The 20579-nt window shown below is 41.4% G+C and overlaps 1 pseudogene; it reads right to left on the bottom strand.

Annotated features, from left to right (window-relative positions):
• Window positions 1-19547: 19547 nt before the first annotated feature.
• On the bottom strand, window positions 19548-19967 carry LOC142849085 (large ribosomal subunit protein uL14-like; annotated as a pseudogene).
• Window positions 19968-20579: the final 612 nt, after the last annotated feature.

Genomic DNA, 20579 nt, shown 5'->3' with positions numbered 1-20579 from the left:
TTTTTTTCTGTTTGTGAGTTAGGAAAATCCATTCCAAAATATTATCCTCCCTCTGCACAATGAGTCCAGTAGAGGAATGATTTGAAGGTAAAATTACTAAATTGCACCTCAGTTGTTAACTGTCTTGGACTGTTTAAATCTGAGTCACCTTGCAACTTTGAATCAAATTAGTTAATTCTTGACTAGGCAATCCAATTATAAGCCACAACCTGTTAATATCTTTCTTTTTTTTTTATAAACAAACATTTACTTTATTTCTTGTTTCTGATGTGCTCCTGTTCTTCATAACACAAAATGCTAAATATTAAACACATGTTCTTTGTACACACACTGTTACATGTATATTTCCTTTCCACTGCAGGGCCTGGAGAGATGGCTCAGCGGTTAAGAGGACCCTGGTTCAGCGTCCATCGCCCATGTCAGGTGGCTCACAGCTGCCTGTAACTCCAGCACTAGGGGATCAGGTGCCCTCTTCTGGGTTCCACAGGTACCTCACTCAGGATATCTTTCAAATAATTTTTGAAAATCATTAAGAGTATGCAACTGATCTATCCTTATCTGTACCATTTGCGGCTGAATTTTCATTTGCTTAATTTATAGCTTAAATAACCAAGAGAATCTCTTCTTCGTATTTTTTCCAGGAGAAATTTTTTTTTATCACCAACAGGATAAATTTTTCAGTACCACATTAAACATTCATCCTAAGATATCTATATCAGAAGTAGCTAATAAAATATCATCAATATAATGATAAAGAATAGACTAAGGAAATTGTTTACATGCTACTTCCAGTAGTTTATTTACAAAATATTGACACAAAACTGGACTATCTAACAATTTTAAGGAAGTACTTTTATTGCTATCTCTTTACAGGCTAGACATTATTATAAATAGGCACTGTAAAGGCAAATTTTTCTCTATTCTGTTCTTGTAAAGGAATAGTGAAGAAGCAATCCTGTAAATCAATAACTTTAATAGGCCATTTGGAATTTTAAGGTTTTTGAAAAATTACAGACACATTGACTTTAGCATCCAGTTAGCTTGAAATTTCAATGCCGTTTATTTGTAATTTTAGCTTTGGCCTCTTATCATTAATAACAGTTTGCCAAAACATCCTTTTTTCTTAACAAAGGAATCTCAAATGGCCAAAAGACACTTAAGGAAATGTAAAATCTGATTTTTAAAAAGGGTTTTGTTTGTTTGGACCTAGAGAGCTCACTTAGCAGTCAAGAACATGGATTGTTCTTCTGTAGGATCAAAACGTGATTTCTGGAGCCCACATTGGTTGGCCCACAGTCAGCTGTAACTCCAGACACAGAAGAGAAGACTCTGTCCTCCACAGGCACCTGCACACACACACACACACACACACACACACTGAAAAAGTAATGTGTAGATTGACATTGGTTTAATGTGTTAAGTTCTGATGTAATATGTTCATGGATGTGGTAGACTGAATCAGTTCTCAAACTGCCTTCTAATTATATGAATCTATAATTCTAACTGAAAATGTGATCTCATAAGATAGTCTTTAATATCTTTAAATATTTTCAGTATATGACCTAATGTGAAATATTCTTTTTTTAAAGTTTTTTATTGATACTTATTGAGCTCTACATTTTTCTCTGCTCCCTTCCCTGCTTCTCCTCTCCCCCCTTCACTCCTCCCCAAAGGTCCCCATGCTCCCAATTTACTCAGGAGATCTTGTTTTTTGTATTTTCTACTTCCCATGTAGATTATATCTATGTAAGCCTCTTTTAGTGTCCTCATATTGTCTAAGTTCTCTGGAATTGTGGTTTGTAGACTGGCTTTCTTTGCTTTATGTTTAAAACCACTTATGAGTGAGTAGATGTGATAATTGTCTTTCTGTGTCTGGGTTACCTCACTCAAAATAATGTTTTCTAGTGCCATATATTTTCCTGCAAAATTCAAGCTGTTGTTACTTTTTTCTGCTGTGTAGTACTCCATTGTGTAAATGCAGCACATTTTTCTTATCCATTCTTCAATCAAGGGGCATTCAGGTTGTTTCCAGGTTCTGGCTATGACAAGCAAAGATGCTATAAACATAGTTGAGCACATGTCCTTGTGGCACAATTGAGCATCCTTTGGATATATACCCAAAAGTGGTATTATTGGGTCTTGAGGAAGGTTGTTTCCTAATTTTCTGAGAAATTGCCACACTGACATCTAAAGGGGTTGATCATGTATTGCTATAGATGTTTTACTTTAAAATATATCAGCTTTTTCATGTGGCCATAAGATACATAAAATAATACATTTATGTGTCTTAAGAAGCATAAATGAATAAAGATTAAGCTTTAAAGAATTATTCTACTTGTTCCTTCCTTTACAAATATTCTGGAGCTCCCACTATGTTTGAATGTGGTTGGGAGTATATCTCAGTGGCAAAGTTCTTCCCCCACATATCTGGGTACCTCTTTGGAACTGGCTTCCTGTTCTGCTGAAAATAAACAAATTTATTTAATCTCAAGGAGCATAGTTAAGTGTGACAAACAAGACTTATAATTAAAACAATGTAGTAGTCTTGAAAATGGGAAGATATATAAAAATATTGAAGGATATAAAAACAACTTTATTATGTTCACCAAAACCTGTGTGTAAAGATGTCAAGAATGTCCATTGTGGTTGTCCATGTTAGTAATTCTAGTGCATAGAAAAGAAGCTGAGCCAGGAGGATTGCTGTAAATTTTAGATAAGCCTGTTCTACAAAGTTCCAAGCCTACCTAAGAGACAATATGAGACATTGTCTCAGAAAAACAGAAACAAAAAATGTTTAAAATACCTCTATTTGACAATATCCTATGATATTTAATATTGACTGCCAATTTGACAGTATCTGAAATCTTCTAAAAGGATGCCTCTGGCCCTGTCTATGAGCAATCATCTAGATTAGGGGAGCTGAGGTGAGAAGGAAGCCATTCTTTAGGCATGGCACAGATTTCATGAGAAGGAAAAAGAGGGGTGGAGAGATGACTCACTGGTGTAGAATGTATTCTGCTCTTCCAGAGAACTTGAGTTCAATTCCCAGCACCTACGTCAGATGGCTCACAGCTGCTTGTGCAAACTAAATATTAAAAAGCTAATTTTTAAAAGGAGAGAAAGCTGAGCACCCACATTTATCACTCTGTTACTTGACTGTGGGTGCAATGTGACCAACCATTTTCTGTTTGTTTTCTTTAAATTCTTTCTTTTATTTTTGAGATTTTAACATAATTACATCATTTCTCTCTTTCTTCACCGTCTACACACTCTCTTATACCCCTCTGTGCTCTCTTTCAAATTCATAGCCTCTTTTCCCACCTTCTGACAATGCAGCCATACATTGCCCTCCACAATGGACTATATGTCTTAGAACTCTAAGCCAAAGTAAATCCTTCCTTTCCTCAGTTGCTTCTGTCAGATATTTTTGTTTTTCTCTTTTTCTTTCTTTTTCTTTTTTGCATACCAATCCCAGTTCCCCCCTCTCTCCTCTCCTCCCATTCCCCCACCTCCCCCCACCCCACCCCCATCCACACTGCAGAAAGGGTAAGGCCTCCTCTGGGAAGTCAACTAAATTTGTCCCATCAACTCATTAAGGCAGAACCAAGAAAGGTCCTGTCCCCTACTCCCCTATCCTCCCCCTTGTGTCTAGGCTGAGTAAGGTGTCTTTCCATAGAGAATGGGCTCGAAAACATCAGTTCATGCATTAGGGTTAGATCCTGGTCCCACTGCCAGTAGCTCCAGAGCTGCTCAGCCACACCATTGCCACCTGCATTCAGACCTATGCAGGTTCCACAGTTGTCAGTCCAGAGTCAGTGAGCTCCCAATAGCTTGGGTCAGCTGATTCTGTGGGTTTTCCCATCATGATCTTGACCCTTTTGTTCATATTATTGCTGCTCCTTCTCTTGTACTCAGGTAACTCAGCCCAGTGGTTGGTTGCGGATCTCTGCATCTGCTCCCATCTGTTTTCTCTGGCCTTGTGGACTGTAGGCTGGTTATCCTTTGCTTTATGTCTTTCTCAGATATATTGTTACAGCACCAACACGAGTAACTAATATCCAAGACTTGAAAACAATGCTATTACTATCTGCAATAGAATAGATAAAATTAGCTACTAAAGAGCACCGAGACCAAATGAAATGAAACTATTAAATATCTCATAAGCTCAGTCATACAGTCAAGGGGAAAATAGCCTGAATTCTGAAGGAAAAATATTATAAGATTCCAATATATAAAGTAATTGTATTAGAATTGAGGCAGGAAGTCAAGTGTGGCAGCACATACATGGAAGCCCAATCACCGGGAAATTGTGGCAGGGGGGATCATGGACTTTATGAAGCTACTGAATTGTACTTTTTGAAAATGCCAAGTTTCTATTTAACTTACATTAAGGGTTAATGAGACGGCTCAGTAGGATAACCACTTGCCTGGCAGGTGTGAGGCTCTCAGTTGGAATTGTCAGAATTCAAGTAAAGCCGGCTGTGGTCATGCACATCTGTAATAGCAGTATTCTTACAAGTAGATGGGAAGTGGAGTCAGGAGAATAGCTGGAAGCTCCCAGACTATATGACCTGCATATGCAACAGAAAACCAGCAAAGAGACCTTGTCTCTAACAAGGTAGAAGGCAAAGGTCAATACCTAAGGTCGTGATCTCACCTCTGCATTTATTCTAGAGTAAACATGCCCACATACACACAAATGTGTGAGGACACATGTAATTTTTACAGTAAGTGTATATTGAATGTTTTTTTGGTAAAGGTGTTATGGAAGCAAGAAAACTTGATTAAAGATAAATATTAGAAAAGTGCAGCCTGGTGGTGGTAGTGCACATCTTTAATCCTAGCACTCAGGAGACAGAGGCAGGCAAATCTCTGTGAGTTCAAGGTCAGCCTGGTCTACCAGAGGTATTCCAGGACAGCTACAGCTGTGGTTACACAGAGAAACCTGGTGTCAAAAATGAAAAAAAAATGAAGAAGGAAGAAAGATATACATTTGAGTGGGCTTTTCAAGAATGAGAAGGTATTTATATGCAGAAATTATGGGAAGAAGAACCATTCTAAATGTTTTGATTCCAGCCACACAGCAGTAGTGGAAACTTCCCAGGTACAGACAGGTGTCAGGTGAAATATGTAGCTGCCCTGGGACCTTAAAAGGCCCTGCATGACCTACGTTCAGCATGGTTGTGACACAGCTACATAAGACCTTGCATGCATATGTGAGCTCCGTTATCTGCGTATAATGTAGCTACTACATCAACCCCCGTGTGTGTGTGTGTGTGTGTGTGTGTGTGTGTGTGTGTGTGTGTGTGTGTGCTCGGCAGCCTTTAAAAGCTGGACACGCCATCTCTAAACTCTCTTTCTCCACACCAACTTCCTCAGGCCTGCGTACATGTGTCTCTCCAGTGGATTTCACTGTGTGCTTTGTTTTCACTTGCGCTGGATAATTTCATTGGTGCCATGACTCAGATGTGGTCCCCGCTATGAGAGACTGCGGGGGTTGCCTCTAGCCTCTGGCTTTCAAGTCACCCAGACTGGAGCCAGTCAGGTTTCATTATCACCCAACCTATAGAGAGAATTCTCCCACAGGCCTTGTGTTGTCGCTTTTTTTTTTTCATGGTTTTTCATGGTTTCAGCTATGGAAAACAAATCCTCAAAGACCATCAGTCCAATTTCTCCCTACCCCCCCCCCACCTTTTAGAGGCCCTGAAACCCCAGTCCTTAATACCCTACTTACAGATTCCCATGCTTGTCCATCTTTGTTTGAAAAAATGGCCTTGTTACCCTTTAGATAACAATTTAAAGTGGCTGCCTAACAGCACCTTTGATCCCGATATTCTACAGGAGCTTTCTAACTGCTGTCAGTGCACAGGCAAATAGAAGGAGTTTCCCTATATCCAAGCCTTTACTATTTAAGCTCTAAGTCTAAGTCCTCTCTCATTGCAAGCTGTTCACCTGCTCACATGTTCCTGGCTATGCCAACTAAGACAGAGGAACACCCCACTTCTGCTCTGAACCCTGCTAACAAACCTCCACCTTTCCGATCTCAGCAGGAAGCTACTTCCACTCCTTCATCTCTCTCCCATACACACACTAAGTACTCCATGAACCCCTCAGATTCTTCCTACTCTCTGATGCTAGGAGGCCTATCACCCACCTATCACCCTCCTCTCATGTGCTCAAGTGCTGCTAAGGAACCCAACCCTGACCAAGTCAAGCCAGCTGCAGTTCTCCTGTTGCAAGCGGTGGCTGGTGTAGATTGATTGGTCAGGGTACACGTCCCCTTTTCCCTCTCAGAACTCTCCCATATAGAACAAAAACTGGGTTCTTATACATCTAATTCTACCTCTTTCATAAAGCAATCTCAATACATTACCCAATCATATAATCTCACCTTTTATAATATCTATATGATCCTATCTAATAACCTTCTTCCTGAAGAGTGAAGGCAAGTTTGGGAGCAGGGCAGACTACATGCAGATGAGGTTCACCAAACTAATGCAGCACACCCCCTGGGGGCAGAGGTGGTCCCCATCGAGAATCACACTGGGATTATAACACCCCAGGTGGAATTTTAGTTAGAGACTGGATTTTGACTTGCCTTCTGTCAGGTCTCTGTAAGGCTGCCCTCAAGCCAGTAAACTATAATAAACTCTCAGAGGTTATTAAGGATGTGAAGGGAAATCCTTCTGCAGTTTTGGAATGCCTCACTAAAGCTCTGTTACACTATACTAACTTACATCCAGAAACCACAGAGGACAGACAGTTACACATTACTCATTCTTTTTCTCAGAGCTACCCCGACATTAAGGCTAAACTTAGACGTTTGGAGAAAGGCCCCTTGACCCCACAGGCAGAAGTCTTAGGAGTTGGCCTTTAAGGTATACCATGTAAGGAATGACAAAGCCTGTAATCATAACTGCCGAATGCTAGCCATTGCCCCCCAACTGCCAAGGCAACAGACTGCCCAGTCTCCCCATCTGTGCTGTCCACCCTTGCCCCCCAGGGCTCAAGAACCTCCAGACCCATGTTTTAAATGTGGTAAAACTGGTCAGATGCTGGAGCATGCCCTAATCCTCATCTTGGTTCCGCAAGACCTTGTACAAGATGCCACAGGGAAGGACATTGAACAGTTAATTGTCCTCGTGCACACTGTGACACAGAGACATCAAACCCAGAGAATTCGCAAGTTGACCTTCTATATTTGGCCATGAACAAGTGAGGCTGCCCAGGCTCCTTTGACCTGACCACAGTCTCCATCTGTAACAGGGAGCCACAGGTAAACATAACAGTGTCAGGATGGTCCATCTCCTTTCTCTTGGACACCAGAACCACATACTCAGTACTGAGGGAATTCTGGGAGCCTACCTCTCCTTCTAGTTTCCCTATTATCAGGACAGGGGAACAGCCTTATCTACCTCAGCAGACCCTACCACTTTACTGTGTTTTTATGGGTATTTATCTCACTCATTCATTTTCAATCATGCCAACCTGCCTGATACTTCTTATGGAAAGAGATTTTTTAACAAAAATAGGAGCTTCCATTTTGTTTGCTCCTTCCATTCACCTTACCCCAGACTTGCCAACAGCTCCCTTCCTCCTCCCTCTAGCCTCCCACCCTCCTAGGTCCATTGTGTCTTTTCCTCTAACAGCCTCTCAGGTGGACCTCCAAGTCTGGGTCACCCAAAACCCCTCTGTTGCTAAACACCATTCCCCCATTGTTACACAATTACAAGATCCTACTAAGTACATTACCCAAGCTCAGTACCCCCCTCTCTCCAGAGCCTTAGGGCACTTAAGCCTATCATCTCTGACTTTCTAAGAAAAAAGCTACTTCTCCCCACCTCTTCTCCCTTTAACACCCCTACACTTGCTGTTAGAAAAACTAATGGAGCCTATCGTCTGGTTCATGACCTCTGGCTCATTAACTCCACAGTGGTCCCTCTTTATCCTATAGTGCCTAACCCTTACACACTTCTTTATACTATCCCTCCAGGAACATCCCACTTCTCAGTTCTAGAACCCAAGATGCTTTTTTCTCTATTCCTCTCAGCTCTCAATCTCAAAATAGCTTTGCCTTCCCCTGGACTGACCCTGACACTCACTTCTCCACACAGCTCACCTGGACTGTCCTTCCCCAGGGATTCTGGGACAGCCCACACCTGTTTGGTCAGCTTTAGCTTCTGATCTACTCTCACTGTCTCTCCATAGTCTAAACTCATAAAGTATGTAGATGATATTTTACTTTGCAGAGAGATTAGAAAAACTTATACTTCTGCTCTTTGAAATTTCTTGTCCAAAAAGGGCTATAGAGTCTCACCTTCTAAGGCCCAACTCTCTAACTCTCAGGTCATTTACTTGGAATTAACTATTACCCCCACCCAAAAGCCTATTACCATAGATAGACAAAAAACCTAATTCAGTTCCTTGCAGTTTCCTCTACAAAAGAAGAGGTTTTATTGTTCCTAGGAATAGCTGGCTTCCTTGCGTTACTGGATCTCCTCGTCTGCCTCTCAGCTCTCTGCATGAGCCCCTTCCCTTTCCCATTACTAAACCCTTCCATAGACTCCAGAAAGCCCCTATCCAGGCCCCAGCTCTTCATCTCCCAGATTTAACTCATCCTTTCTCCCTCTGTGTAACAGAGAAGGAGGGATATGCCCTTGGGGTCCTAGGACATCAGCTGGAACCTTCCTTTGCACCTGTAGCATATCTGTCAAAGAAGTTACACCTCACCACTCAGGGATGGGCACCCTGCATATGCACTTCAGTGGCCACTGAGCTTCTTATTCATGAGTCAAAGAAACTAATCTTTGAATCACCTACCACTGTCTTCTCCCACCGCAATCTGTCCCATCTCTTAACTTATAAAGGCTTACAAACCTTACCCCATTCCTGAGTTCTTTCCCTCCAGGTGTCACTAGTAGAAGATATCACACTCACTTTCCAATGCTGCCTACCCCTTAATATCTCAAATCTCCTACCTCAACCTAACATTAATTATTCCCCATCTCATTCCTGCACAGAGACCTTAGAGGATCTACTGCCCCCCTCACATATACAGGAGGGCAAACTGTCCCAGGCCACTTACATCTGGGACAGCTATAAGATGACAGCTCCTTTTTATGTGAGGTAACCCATATGCTATAGTGTCAGACACTGAGGTGATTGAGGCACAGGCACTCCCTGCCCATAACACTAATCAGTAGGCTGAATTAATAGCCCTTACCTGTGCCTTCCAGTTAGCACAGGGACAATCCTTAAATGTTTACACAGACTCCAAATATGCCTTTCCTATCCTCCTGTCCCATGCAGCTATCTGGAAGGAGCGTGGGCTTCTTACTATGAAAGGAGGATCCATAACTAACTCAGGTTGATGGAGGAAGGTCATTGGTTAATTAAATAAAGAAACTGCTTGCCCTGATAGGTTAGAACATAGGTGGGTGGAGTAAACAGAACAGAATGCTGGGAGGGAGAGAAAGTGAGCTCAGAGACGCCATGCTCCCCTCTCCCTGGCAGACACGATAGCTCTGCTCTCTGAGGCAGATGCAATCGATGAAGCTCCGACCCAGGATGGACATAGGCTAGAATCTTTCCCGGTAAGACTGATGCTACACAGATTATTAGAGATGGGTTGATTGAGATATGAGAATTAGCCTGTAAGGGCTAGAGTTAATGGGCCAAGCAGTGTTTAAAAGAATACAGTGTCCGTGTAATTATTTTGAGGCATAAGCTAGCAGGCAGCCGGGGTGCTGGGGACGCAGCCCTGCTGCTCCAATTACAACATCAGTTAACATCATGGACTTGCTAAAAGCCTCCCATCTCCCCAAAGCTATAGGAATGATTCACTGTCGGTCTCATCACACTAACAGTTAAATTATTTCCAAGGGAAATAATGAAGCTGACCAAACAGCTAGAACAGCAGCATTCCAGAGCCCAAACCTACCTCAATCACCTCAGGGGGTTTATACAGTACAGCCCACATTCTCACAGACACCCCCTGATACCCGGCAAATTCTGTCCTACCTACATCAGCTCTTTTATCCTAATAGCAAAGCTCTGTTTCATTTTGTCAAGACTCACCTCCAATCTACTCCCGTAGACTTAGAGTTCTTAAAAGCTATCACTGCCTCTTGTAAAATCTGTCAAAAGTCAGATCTCAAGACCAAATCATAGTTTTCCCTTTTCCCACTCACCAGACCAGGGGTTTCCTTCCAGGAACTGACTGGCAGCTAGATTTTACTCATATGCCCACAGTCAGATGAGTTAAATATCTCCTGGTGTGGTAGACACCATGTCTGGGTGGATTGAAGTGTTTTCCACCACTAAAAAAGAGCCCAGACAGTTCCTGATGTTCTTCTCTGAGAAATTGATCCCCAAGTTTGGAATCTTAACCTCTCTTCAGTCAGATAATTGCCCAGAGTTTACCTTCCAGATCTCTCAAACTTTATCTAAGGCTCTTAACATTCCCTGGCATTTTCATACCCCATACCATCCTCAGTCTTAAAGGAAGGTAAAACAAACTAACCATTTCTTTAAAAATGTTCTTGTTAAGATGTTATAGGAGCTTCACCTTGACTGGGTAAAACTTTTGCCTCTGGCCCTTCTTAGGCTTAGGGCTCTCCCCAAAAGCACCCTTTCCATCTTGCTCTTTGAACTCATGTATGGGCGGCCACTTTTAACCCCCAGCCACTCACCTAAAACCTCTCCCCTTCCTGATCACATGCTTACTCCACTGTTATCCAATCTTCACTCCTTATTATGGGATTTTACCCACTGCTCATTACTTTAACCATGTACCAACCTATTAAAATAGGAGATCAGGTACTATTCTCTTCCCCAGACCAACACCCCTCACTCCTTTCCCCTAAATGGCAGTAATTTTTAAAGTAATCTTTAAAGTAATTCTTGTACCTCCCTCAATTGCCAAACTTGAGCGACTCTCTCATTGGATCCACCTGTCTCACCTTAAACCTTTACTCTTCCAGCTCAGGATATCCCCTTATATACAGTAACCCAAACAGGACCCTGTTCCCTTATGTTCCAGAGGACACCAAAATCAGCCACTCTTTCTCCAGTTCCAGAAAAATAAAAGTCTCATCACTGTACTTAACTCTCCTGTGCCAAAACTTCATATACTCTCCCTCTTCCTCTTTCTCCTGTCTGCTTTACCAACTTCTCTATATCTCCAATGTCATGCTTAAATTTCCAGATTAACCACTCAGCTGTTATTACAGGAACCATCATTAAAGATAAGGCAGAGGTACAAAGACTGCCAAGAGCCCCGGTGGTAAGAAACAATAATGAATTTGGGGACATTCACAGCCCCAAACTCCAAAAAACTCACAAAATAGACTTTAACATAACAGCTTTATCACTGACTGCAGCAGTGTCTCCTGGATATTAAGGTAATACCATGATGCTAAAACAGATTTTCAAGACAGGGTTTCTCTGTGTAGCATTGGAGCCTGTCCTGGAACTCATAGACCAGGCTGGCCTCGAACTCACAGAGATCCTTATTCCTCTGCCTCCCAATTGCTGGTCTTAAAGATGTGAGCCACCACCGCCCAGCTACAAAACAGATTTTGACATAGCAGGTTTATCACTGACTGCAGCAGTGTCTCCTGGATGTTAAGGTAATACCATGATACTAAAGAGAACAAGTGCCTTAAGATTTGCTTCAGGTAAAACATTAAGGGGTCTAATAATTTCCCTTTCTTTTCTTCCCTCTTCCCCATCATCTTCTATTCTAACAGTATACTATCGTAACCATAAGCTTTTAATATGTCTAAAATTTATTTCTTTTTTAAACATTTTTTATAGGCTTGACAAACTTCTAGCATTTGAGCATCGCAGACCACACTTCTCCAGCACCTTTTTACTTGTTTTTAATGATTCTCACTATTAATGCTTGTTCCTTCAGAAATTTTATATGGGCTTTGGTAAAGTATAAAAATGTGTACAAGGGTAACCTCTCTAAACAAAATAATTCTTTGGAAAAAATTCTGACACCATGGTACCAGGAATTCCATTGTGTTTTTTAAGTTATACCAAGAATAGGAAAGTAAGCCGGGTGATGGTGGCGCACGCCTTTAATCCCAGCACTTGGGAGGCAGAGGCAGGCGGATCTCTGTGAGTTCGAGACCAGCCTGGTCTACAGAGCTAGTTCCAGGACAGGCTCCAAAGCCACAGAGAAACCCTGTCTCGAAAAACCAAAAAAAAAAAAAGAATAGGAAAGTAAGAGATTTATTAGACACACCTGATCCCAAAGATGAAATGCCTACAATTCAGATCCCGAGCCTGAGGTCATTTGGGCAAGAGATCCGTTAATAAATACAGAGAAATCAGAATCACACAGTTTGATGGGAAATGGGTAATACATTAGGACCTTCCCTTTTGGGAGCCTCATGAGGAGAACAGTAAGACTAAGAAAGTATAGTATAGCATCTGTTCCCCAGAAGTCCTTTTCTTGAGGTCAGGCATTTGAATAAGGGTCTTTATTCCCTTGGGAGCCTGAGGAAATTTTCTGCTTGATAAAGGGTTATTCTTCTCTCTGGCAAGAGGAACTTGTGGCCCTTTTATTAACATGTGACTGGTGCCTCTTGTCAAGATCAAGGCTCTCTTCCTCAACCCCTGATCTCAAGCCACACCCCAGTTTATATGCCATTTTCTTCCCATTTAATCCTATGTACAATAAAAAGTGTAGTTTTGTTTTAGTTAAACTCACCAGCAGCTAACCTAATTCACCCTCAGATCTTGTCCATGTCCCTCCCCACAACTCCACACAATCTCTTTGGGATCTGAATGCCCCAACCCTGCCAAAGCAGGTTTCCATAGATACAGGAGGTGAAACAAAGCATTAAGGAAAAAACTGAGGCAGGCAAAAAAAAAATCATATACATCATACCTTTTAAAATACTAGTTTTAGGTTTTGCAGAGAGATCTAGGATCTGTTCTTGGCACCCACTTCCAGGGCAACAATATCACATTTCCCTAAATCCAACAATGAAAAAAATCAGTTTTTAAAATGGAAAAGACTTTGATAGGCATTTCTACTGAAGGAGCAAAGCAAACTCCATTTTGAGAAAGAACTCCATTTTAGACAGGACCTAACTAAGGGGTGGGGGTGCTGTAGAAAATCCTTTAGCCAGTAGCTTTTAAGTTGCCCGCCCACTTGGGTGTGGCCTCTTATACTATAAATGTAATGTAAAGTGCATGCTCACTCTCTCTTCCAGCCACTTGATTGGGTTGCTGTTTTCCTGTCCTAGCAGAGGACTGTGATTTGTGAGTCTACCCCTAAGTAAATAATCATTTATTGTACTCAATTCTGAGCTAGTGTGGGATTTCTTTTTAGCATCTGACTTCATCGGGGTAGGACCGAAACCTCCTACAACAAATTGGCATGACAACATGCTCGACTGTATCCTCATGAAACCTGAGACAGCTTGGACAGGAATTCTAGACACAAAAGAACAGAGATGAGCATGGCTTAAAGCCCTAGTTCCTTTAAGTGAGGTTTTCCTGATTCAGTAGTATCAGAAAAAAAGCCATGTGGTTTTGAAACTGCAGCTTTCTGGGCCACACTGTCAGCACGAACTCTGGCTCTTTCAGGAGGCCAAGCATTTAAATGGGGTTTATGGGCCATAGCTCACCATGTCCATCTGCTCTGTATGCGCTACCATACAGTTCATGAACCGTGCAAGGGGCTGGAGATTGAAACGCACAAAGACTCACGGGCAGAGCTCTGGGTCATCCTTGAAACAGGAATGTCCCCATTATTGTGTCCCCAGAGCTGCTTATATAAAGATTCTTAACTGATAGCCACACCCCAGCCAAACCCACCAGAAACCACTCCCCTGCCATCAGGAACTCCTGAGGGTCTCATGCTCAGAGCAGCTGCAAGCATTACAAGTTGTTTACCAGAAATTCAGGATCTGGGGGGGGGGGTGCAAAGCTCCCAACAATGGGCAACATTCTGCAAGTTGCTTGATGGCACCATGGGGCAACTGGTTATCAGAGTTGAGGTGATGAGCATGGCTCCAACCTGGCAGTCTCAGAGGCAGTGATGGATGTCCATCATGTCAGACTGGGTGGAGCAAACAGGCAGGGCTATTTGACCTAGTAATGCTGCTGCTTAGGTTTTTAAGAAGTGCTTAGCATTTTAAGAAGCAGTCCTGGTGAGAAAAGGATTACAGATATGCAATAAAGACAAATTCAGATGGAAAAGACCTATAAATGGGTCATAGTGTTGAATAAATGTACGTAGCCTTGGGAGAGAAAAGAAAAAGAATATAGACAGTTATAATAAGAAATAAATGGCTTTTTAAAAAAGGAAAAGTCTTTAAAGATACACAGTACATACAGCCATAGATTAAAGGAGTAAAGTAAAATAAGCTATGTAAAGATGGAAAATACACAGAGAGTCTGGATTATATATATATATATATATATATATATATATATATATATATATATAGTGTTTTTTTGAAAATTTTGACTGTGAATGAGCTAAGTATAAAGAGACATTTCATTGTACAGGCTGCTAAGCTAAACCAACGTATATATCTTAAAGGTGTCTTGACTTCAAAATTTGGGTCTAAGGATACATTGCTTTGGAAAGAGGTTTTTCTTTTGTTTCCACAGAGGATGAGAACTTGTGGATTCCTTACAGAATAATGTGGTTTGATGAACCAAGACCGCCCTGAAAGGTCACCATGAACATTCCCAAAAATACTTTGCATAACTAAAAGCAGGAAGCAGTTTGGAGAGAGCTATACCCATATTCCCAAATATTGTTTATAAATGTTTGTTTCATTTAAAGTGAGATAAACTATAGAGATGAGTACATTGCATTGGTATAGATCTTGCTTTACTGATACAAAGTTAAGGTTAATTTTGTTATATGTATATTTTTGCTCTTGATAAAGGTATTGTGTTTGTGAAGCTCATTTAAAAATGTAATGTACAATTAAGAAATATAGATTAATAGGTAATCATTTATAATAGTCAAGCTTGTAGTCATGTTAGTTAGATTTTCTAGATGTACAAAGATGTATTTCAGATGGATAGGCATTCTTTAAACTTTTCAAAGACTACAGAATATGGCATTTAAAATGTTTTAAGAACTTAGGACTTTTTATGACAATGAGACACATCTGCTCCTGGCAGCACCAATCTACTTCAAGAGGATGATGGGCATTGAAGATGCTTCTTATGAAGTTTGCTAGCCATTTAGGCAAGAAACTTCTCTTGCCTGGACTTCTTGATGCTATGCTGTATGAACTGGACATGCAGAGCCCACAGAGAAATGACTACTGATTTGCCTAAGGGTGAGACAATTCTTTGGGGTTCTTATTTGATGAAAGAGTCTGCTAGACATTCTGCAGGACATAGAAGAAAGTGACTGACAAACTGCCAATATATGCAGAACTATTTTTGAAATTTCCTGTTTCATAGAAAAGTCTACTGGATACTATTAGCCTGTAGGCTGAAGATGGATGCCCTCAACAGTACTGAAGAACTTTGGTCTCTGTCAATTCTAGAGTTTTGGAAGTTACTTACAACGTACGTCCTGTTTACTTAGGTAATATTATGTCCTTCTGGAGTCTTTGATGGAGTTAAAGAATAGATAGTTATAGTTTTCTTTAGTTATAATAAAAGATAAAGTAGTTATAAATATTGAAATTGTAACTCTTGCTTGATACCTGTTTTGTTGTATGTAATTTTTCTGTGTTAAAGTTAAAACCTTCCTTTCTATTTAAACAGAAAAGGGGAGGTGATGTGGGATTTCCCTCTGTATGCTGTGATTACCACTGATTGATAAAAAAAAACTGCTTTAAGCCTATGGCAGGGAAGAACAGAACTGATGTGGGAGAGTCTTCTGTTTCGTATTGATTTCATTGGTTAATAAAGAAACTGCCTTGGCCCTTTAATAGGACAGAAAATTAGGTAGGCGGAGTAGACAGACAGAATGCTGGGAGAAAGAAGCTGAGTCAGTCAGTTGCCATGATTCTCCCACCCGACACAAATGCAGGTTATGATCTTTCCTGGTAAGCCAGACCTGGTGGGGCTACACAGATTATTAAAAATGGGTTAATCAAGATGTGAGAGTTAGCCAATGAGAGGCTGGAACTAATGGGCCAGGCAGTGTTCAAAAAAATACAGTTTCCATGTAATTATTTCGGGTAAAGCTAGCCGTGCGGAGCTGGGCGGGAATGCAGCCCACTGCAGCTCCTACAACACAGTGGTGCCCAAGCTAGCCATGTGGCCGGGAGCTGGGGCGGCAGGAACACAGCACGCGAACTAGGCCAGGAAAGCTAGGCTGAATGCTGGGAGAAAGAGGATGGAGTCAGCAAGAAGCCATGTAGCCCCACCAGAGACAGATGCTGGAACTTTACCCAGTAAGCCACAGCCTCTTGGTGATACACAGATTAATGGAGATGGGTTTATTTAAGATAGGAGTTAGCCATAAATACACTTACCTATTGGCCAAACAGTACTGAAAATAATATAGTTTCTATGTGATTATTTCAGGGCTGAGCAGCCAGGAACAAACAAGCAGCCTCCTACTAAAGGGGGAGTGTGAGTGCAGCCCAGACAAAGTCATAAACATTCCCAAGAAACTGTGCTAGCTTTGAGTCAAAGTGACCCATCAGGGTATCCAAACAATATCTGCTTGCCTCATCCTTGTAGGTGTCTGAGTAACCACTGTTTTGAAATTCTTCTCTGCTGACAGTCATTGTTTTGAATTTCCCATTATCCCAACCAACAAATTCAAAAGTTGTACACTTTTACCCAATCCCAAAATGCCAAGGCTTGTGCCACCCTGCCTTGTTATCACCCTGCCTACAGTTTTCCCTCTAAAATCCCCCTACCCTGAAGACTTGGAGCTGCTTGTGTTGATTGTCAGATTGTGGTCCGAGTTAGCTAACTTGTAATCAATAAACCCCAGTGTCTATGCATCAGATGCCAGCTCTGTAGTGGTTTTTGGGGGTTCCATGTGGCACAGGCACAATACTACAGAGGGTCAATAATCCTGTAAAGTGCTCAGCAACACTAATTATTAAGTAAATGCAGGTCAACACTATGATGCCCAGATTGTGAGTTCCTCAAAGACCACCAAGGAGGCTATATCCCTATGCAAAAGCAAAGAACCCTTATTCAAGCTCAGGCTTGGACCCTCTGAATGTCTGATGCAGCAGTACAAATGGAGAATGCCCAACCCTGGTGGAGTAGAGTTTTTATTATAGTAGACGTTGGGTTGAGGGGATTTTCAGGGTTCAAAACTCTAATTGGCTGACATTTATCTAGGGGTGTCTTGGTGAAAGGAAATAGGTATGTGCTGAGTTCAGGGACATGTGGTGATCTTAAGTACTCTTATCTAATGGTTAGGATATTTGGAATGTCAGGTACTTCCCCTTAGATACTGGCCCATTCCTGGTGGTATCAGCTTATGACTTTCTCTGGAACTTGGTGCTACCTGCAAGTAAATGGAAACTAAGGCCTACTTTCTTGGCAGCTCTGTATCAAGTCTGCCATGGCAGCTATGTGAACAGGGCCCTATACATGAGGCCAGGCTGCCCTGATCCCCATAAACACCACATCCATTAAATCTTGTCCACGGTCACACTGTTTTCCTTGCTCTGGTATTACAGGCAGATGTCCTGTAATACCACCTGGCTATCAGAAAATTTTAGGCACATATTTGATTATTTGATTATTTTTTTTATTTTAAAAAAGACATTTGGGGCTGGAGAGATGGCTCAGTGGTTAAAAGCACTGGCTGCTCTTCCAGAGGTCCTGAGTTCAATTCCCAGATGGCTCACCACCATCTGTAATGAGATCTGGTGCCCTCTTCTGGCATGCGGGCATACATGGAGGCAGAATGTTGTATACATAAGAAATAAATAAATAAATCTTTAAAAAAAAGACATTTGTTATGATTTACGGCATGAGTGGGACCCTAGCAGGTCCCATGGCAGGTGAGGACTATGCGAGAGACTCCTTTGTGATAGGTGTGGGTGACAAATAAGCCATACAGACAGAGTTTGAGTGTATTGAGAGAAAGGTAGAAGGAAAGGAAGGAGGGGGAAAAGGTCTGCCACCTCGTCAGAAGAGCAGCAGAAAAGAGAGATCAGGAGTTGAAGGAGTATTTGACTAGTGCGCTAGAATTAACCAGACCAACTCAAAAACACCAAATATAATTTAATAATTGGAAACGGGGAAAACTCACACAACCAGGGTAAAAGTTCCGATGTCCAAAATACCATGTAAAGAGAGAAAGTGCACCTGGATTCTCAGGTTTTCTTCCCTGACCCCAGGCAGCCACACCCTAGCCAAATGTGATTGGCTGAGCTTCCCCATCATCTCCCCCTTTTGTCTAAACAAGATCAAACCAAACCCAATACAACTAAATACAATAGGAACAGATACCAAATATAAAATTACAAGCAACAAACAATATTAAGCAAGAAACAAATAACAAAAGTTTTATTAAGCATTCTATTTCAAGGAATCTAAATAATGTATTGAAATTAAGTTTAGCTAAATCATAGGAGGGTAACTACAATTATCTAATCTTCAACTCCATCAAAGATCTGAGAAGGAAAGTAATATTGCTTGAGCAACAGGAAGTACAAATGAGAAACTTCCAAAATGTGTAACAAATGACAGAGACAACTGACTACCTGGGAAATCACCCAAAGTCTCATTTGCAATGTTGAGGCAACCAACTTTGGCTAAATCCTAACGTAACTGACATACCATTTTCAAAGGCAAGAAACTTTTCAGAATGATCTTACCCTGTCTTGGCAGGATATGACAATCCTGTCTTCATCTATTTACAGATACTCTCTATCTCTGTCAGTGGTTGAGGTATGGGCTTTTCTTTGCCCAAAGGCCGGTTCTGCCAAGGAGACAAGCTTCAAGTGGAGTGTCTTTGGTGCTCAACATTCTCTAGGGAGTAGAGCGGTGTTGCCAGGAGTGATTGTGTCTCACTACCATGGAACTCTAGGTTAGATTAGAAGCCATTTTCTACAGCTCTTTGAAGAAGTTGAAGATTATACTATCTATACTAAATATAATCTCTATGTATCTAAAGAACCTGATTAGCCTAAATATAAATATGACAAACATAGATGACTATTGATCTATAATTCTCAATACCTATCTAACTTGAAGACTAAGAGAATAAAAACTGTGCAATAAATGAGAACGATGGCCTCCAAATGTAAACAATGTATATCATTACATAAACAATATATAAGTATCTTAATCAGAGGTAGCAATGTACACAGCAATATGGTAAATATATATCGGTTCAATATATATCAATACATAAAAATGCTTTAAATAGAGGTAGAAGCATACTTGCATACAGTATTCAATATAATTTAACTTTGTATCAATACACAAGAATTGATACCAATATAATTTTCTAAAAACAATAACTCACAAATACCAATCTATTATCCCATCACCAATTATCCCTGTCTTTTTTTTGAAGGTGTCAAGAAAGCCTTTTAATGAATCTATCTTACAAATGCACCAGAGAGTCACACAATGCTGCCTGCATTCAATGCAATTCTGGGTCACAAGTCCACACACTCCTTTGCAACTAGACCCATGATAGCAGAACCTTTCATCTCGCCTTTATTGTTTACTATGACCCCTGCACTGTCTTTAAAATAGAGAAACACCCCATCTTTTTTTCAATATAACTTTCATTGTCGAATGACAACAGCTGGATGGACCTTTTTTCTCAGCTCTGGTTTGCCTTTCTTAGCAGAGCCATCACCATGTCACCCGCACCAGCAGCAGGAAGTCTGTTCAGTCGTCCCTTGATTCCCTTCACAGAGATGATATACAAATTTGTGGCTCCTGTATTGTCAGCACAGTTGATCACAGCTCCTACCGGGACCCAGGGATATTCGGAATTTCACTCTGGAGGACCCACCATATCATTGCTTTGACATCTTAAATACCCGGAAAGAATCTGGAGAGACACGGAAGTGGGCAGGCAGGCGACGGCCTTTGGGTTCTACAGGCAGAGCGCATCGTGGGTGCCTGCAAAAATGTAGGTATCTAGGCCCAAATGAATGTGGGCATGGATCCAACTGACCAGAGCTGTAAATTGGCTCTAGGAGCCCCACGTTGGATGCCAAGTGAAGGCATATTTGACTATTGCGCTAGAATTAACCAGACTAGCTCAAAAACACTAAATATAATTTAATAATTGGAAACGGGGAAAACTCACACAACCGGGGTAAAAGTTACGATGTCCAAAACACTGTGTGAAGAGAGCAAGTACACCCGGATTCCCAGGTTTTTCTTCCCTGGCCCCAGGTGGCCACACCCTAGCCAAATGTGATTGGTTAAGCTTCCCCATCAGGGAGTGGGCAGAGTTTGTCTCTTAAAGGGAATTTTGCATCTGCATACAATCAGGGAACTGCTTGCCATCCACAGATGTGATGTGTGGTGTGGCACACTGTACCAGGTTCCCAAGGGGCAAGGCCAAGATCTGCCTGGATACTAACATTCCCCACATTTTTATTATTAAAAAGGTGATGAGTTAGGTGTGGCTGGTT

Source organism: Microtus pennsylvanicus, chromosome 4 (genome assembly GCF_037038515.1).
Source record: "Microtus pennsylvanicus isolate mMicPen1 chromosome 4, mMicPen1.hap1, whole genome shotgun sequence".
NCBI classification, from domain to species: Eukaryota; Metazoa; Chordata; class Mammalia; order Rodentia; family Cricetidae; genus Microtus; species Microtus pennsylvanicus.
Note: the sequence above shows the minus strand (reverse complement) of the source record. Positions and strands in the feature narration are given on the sequence as shown.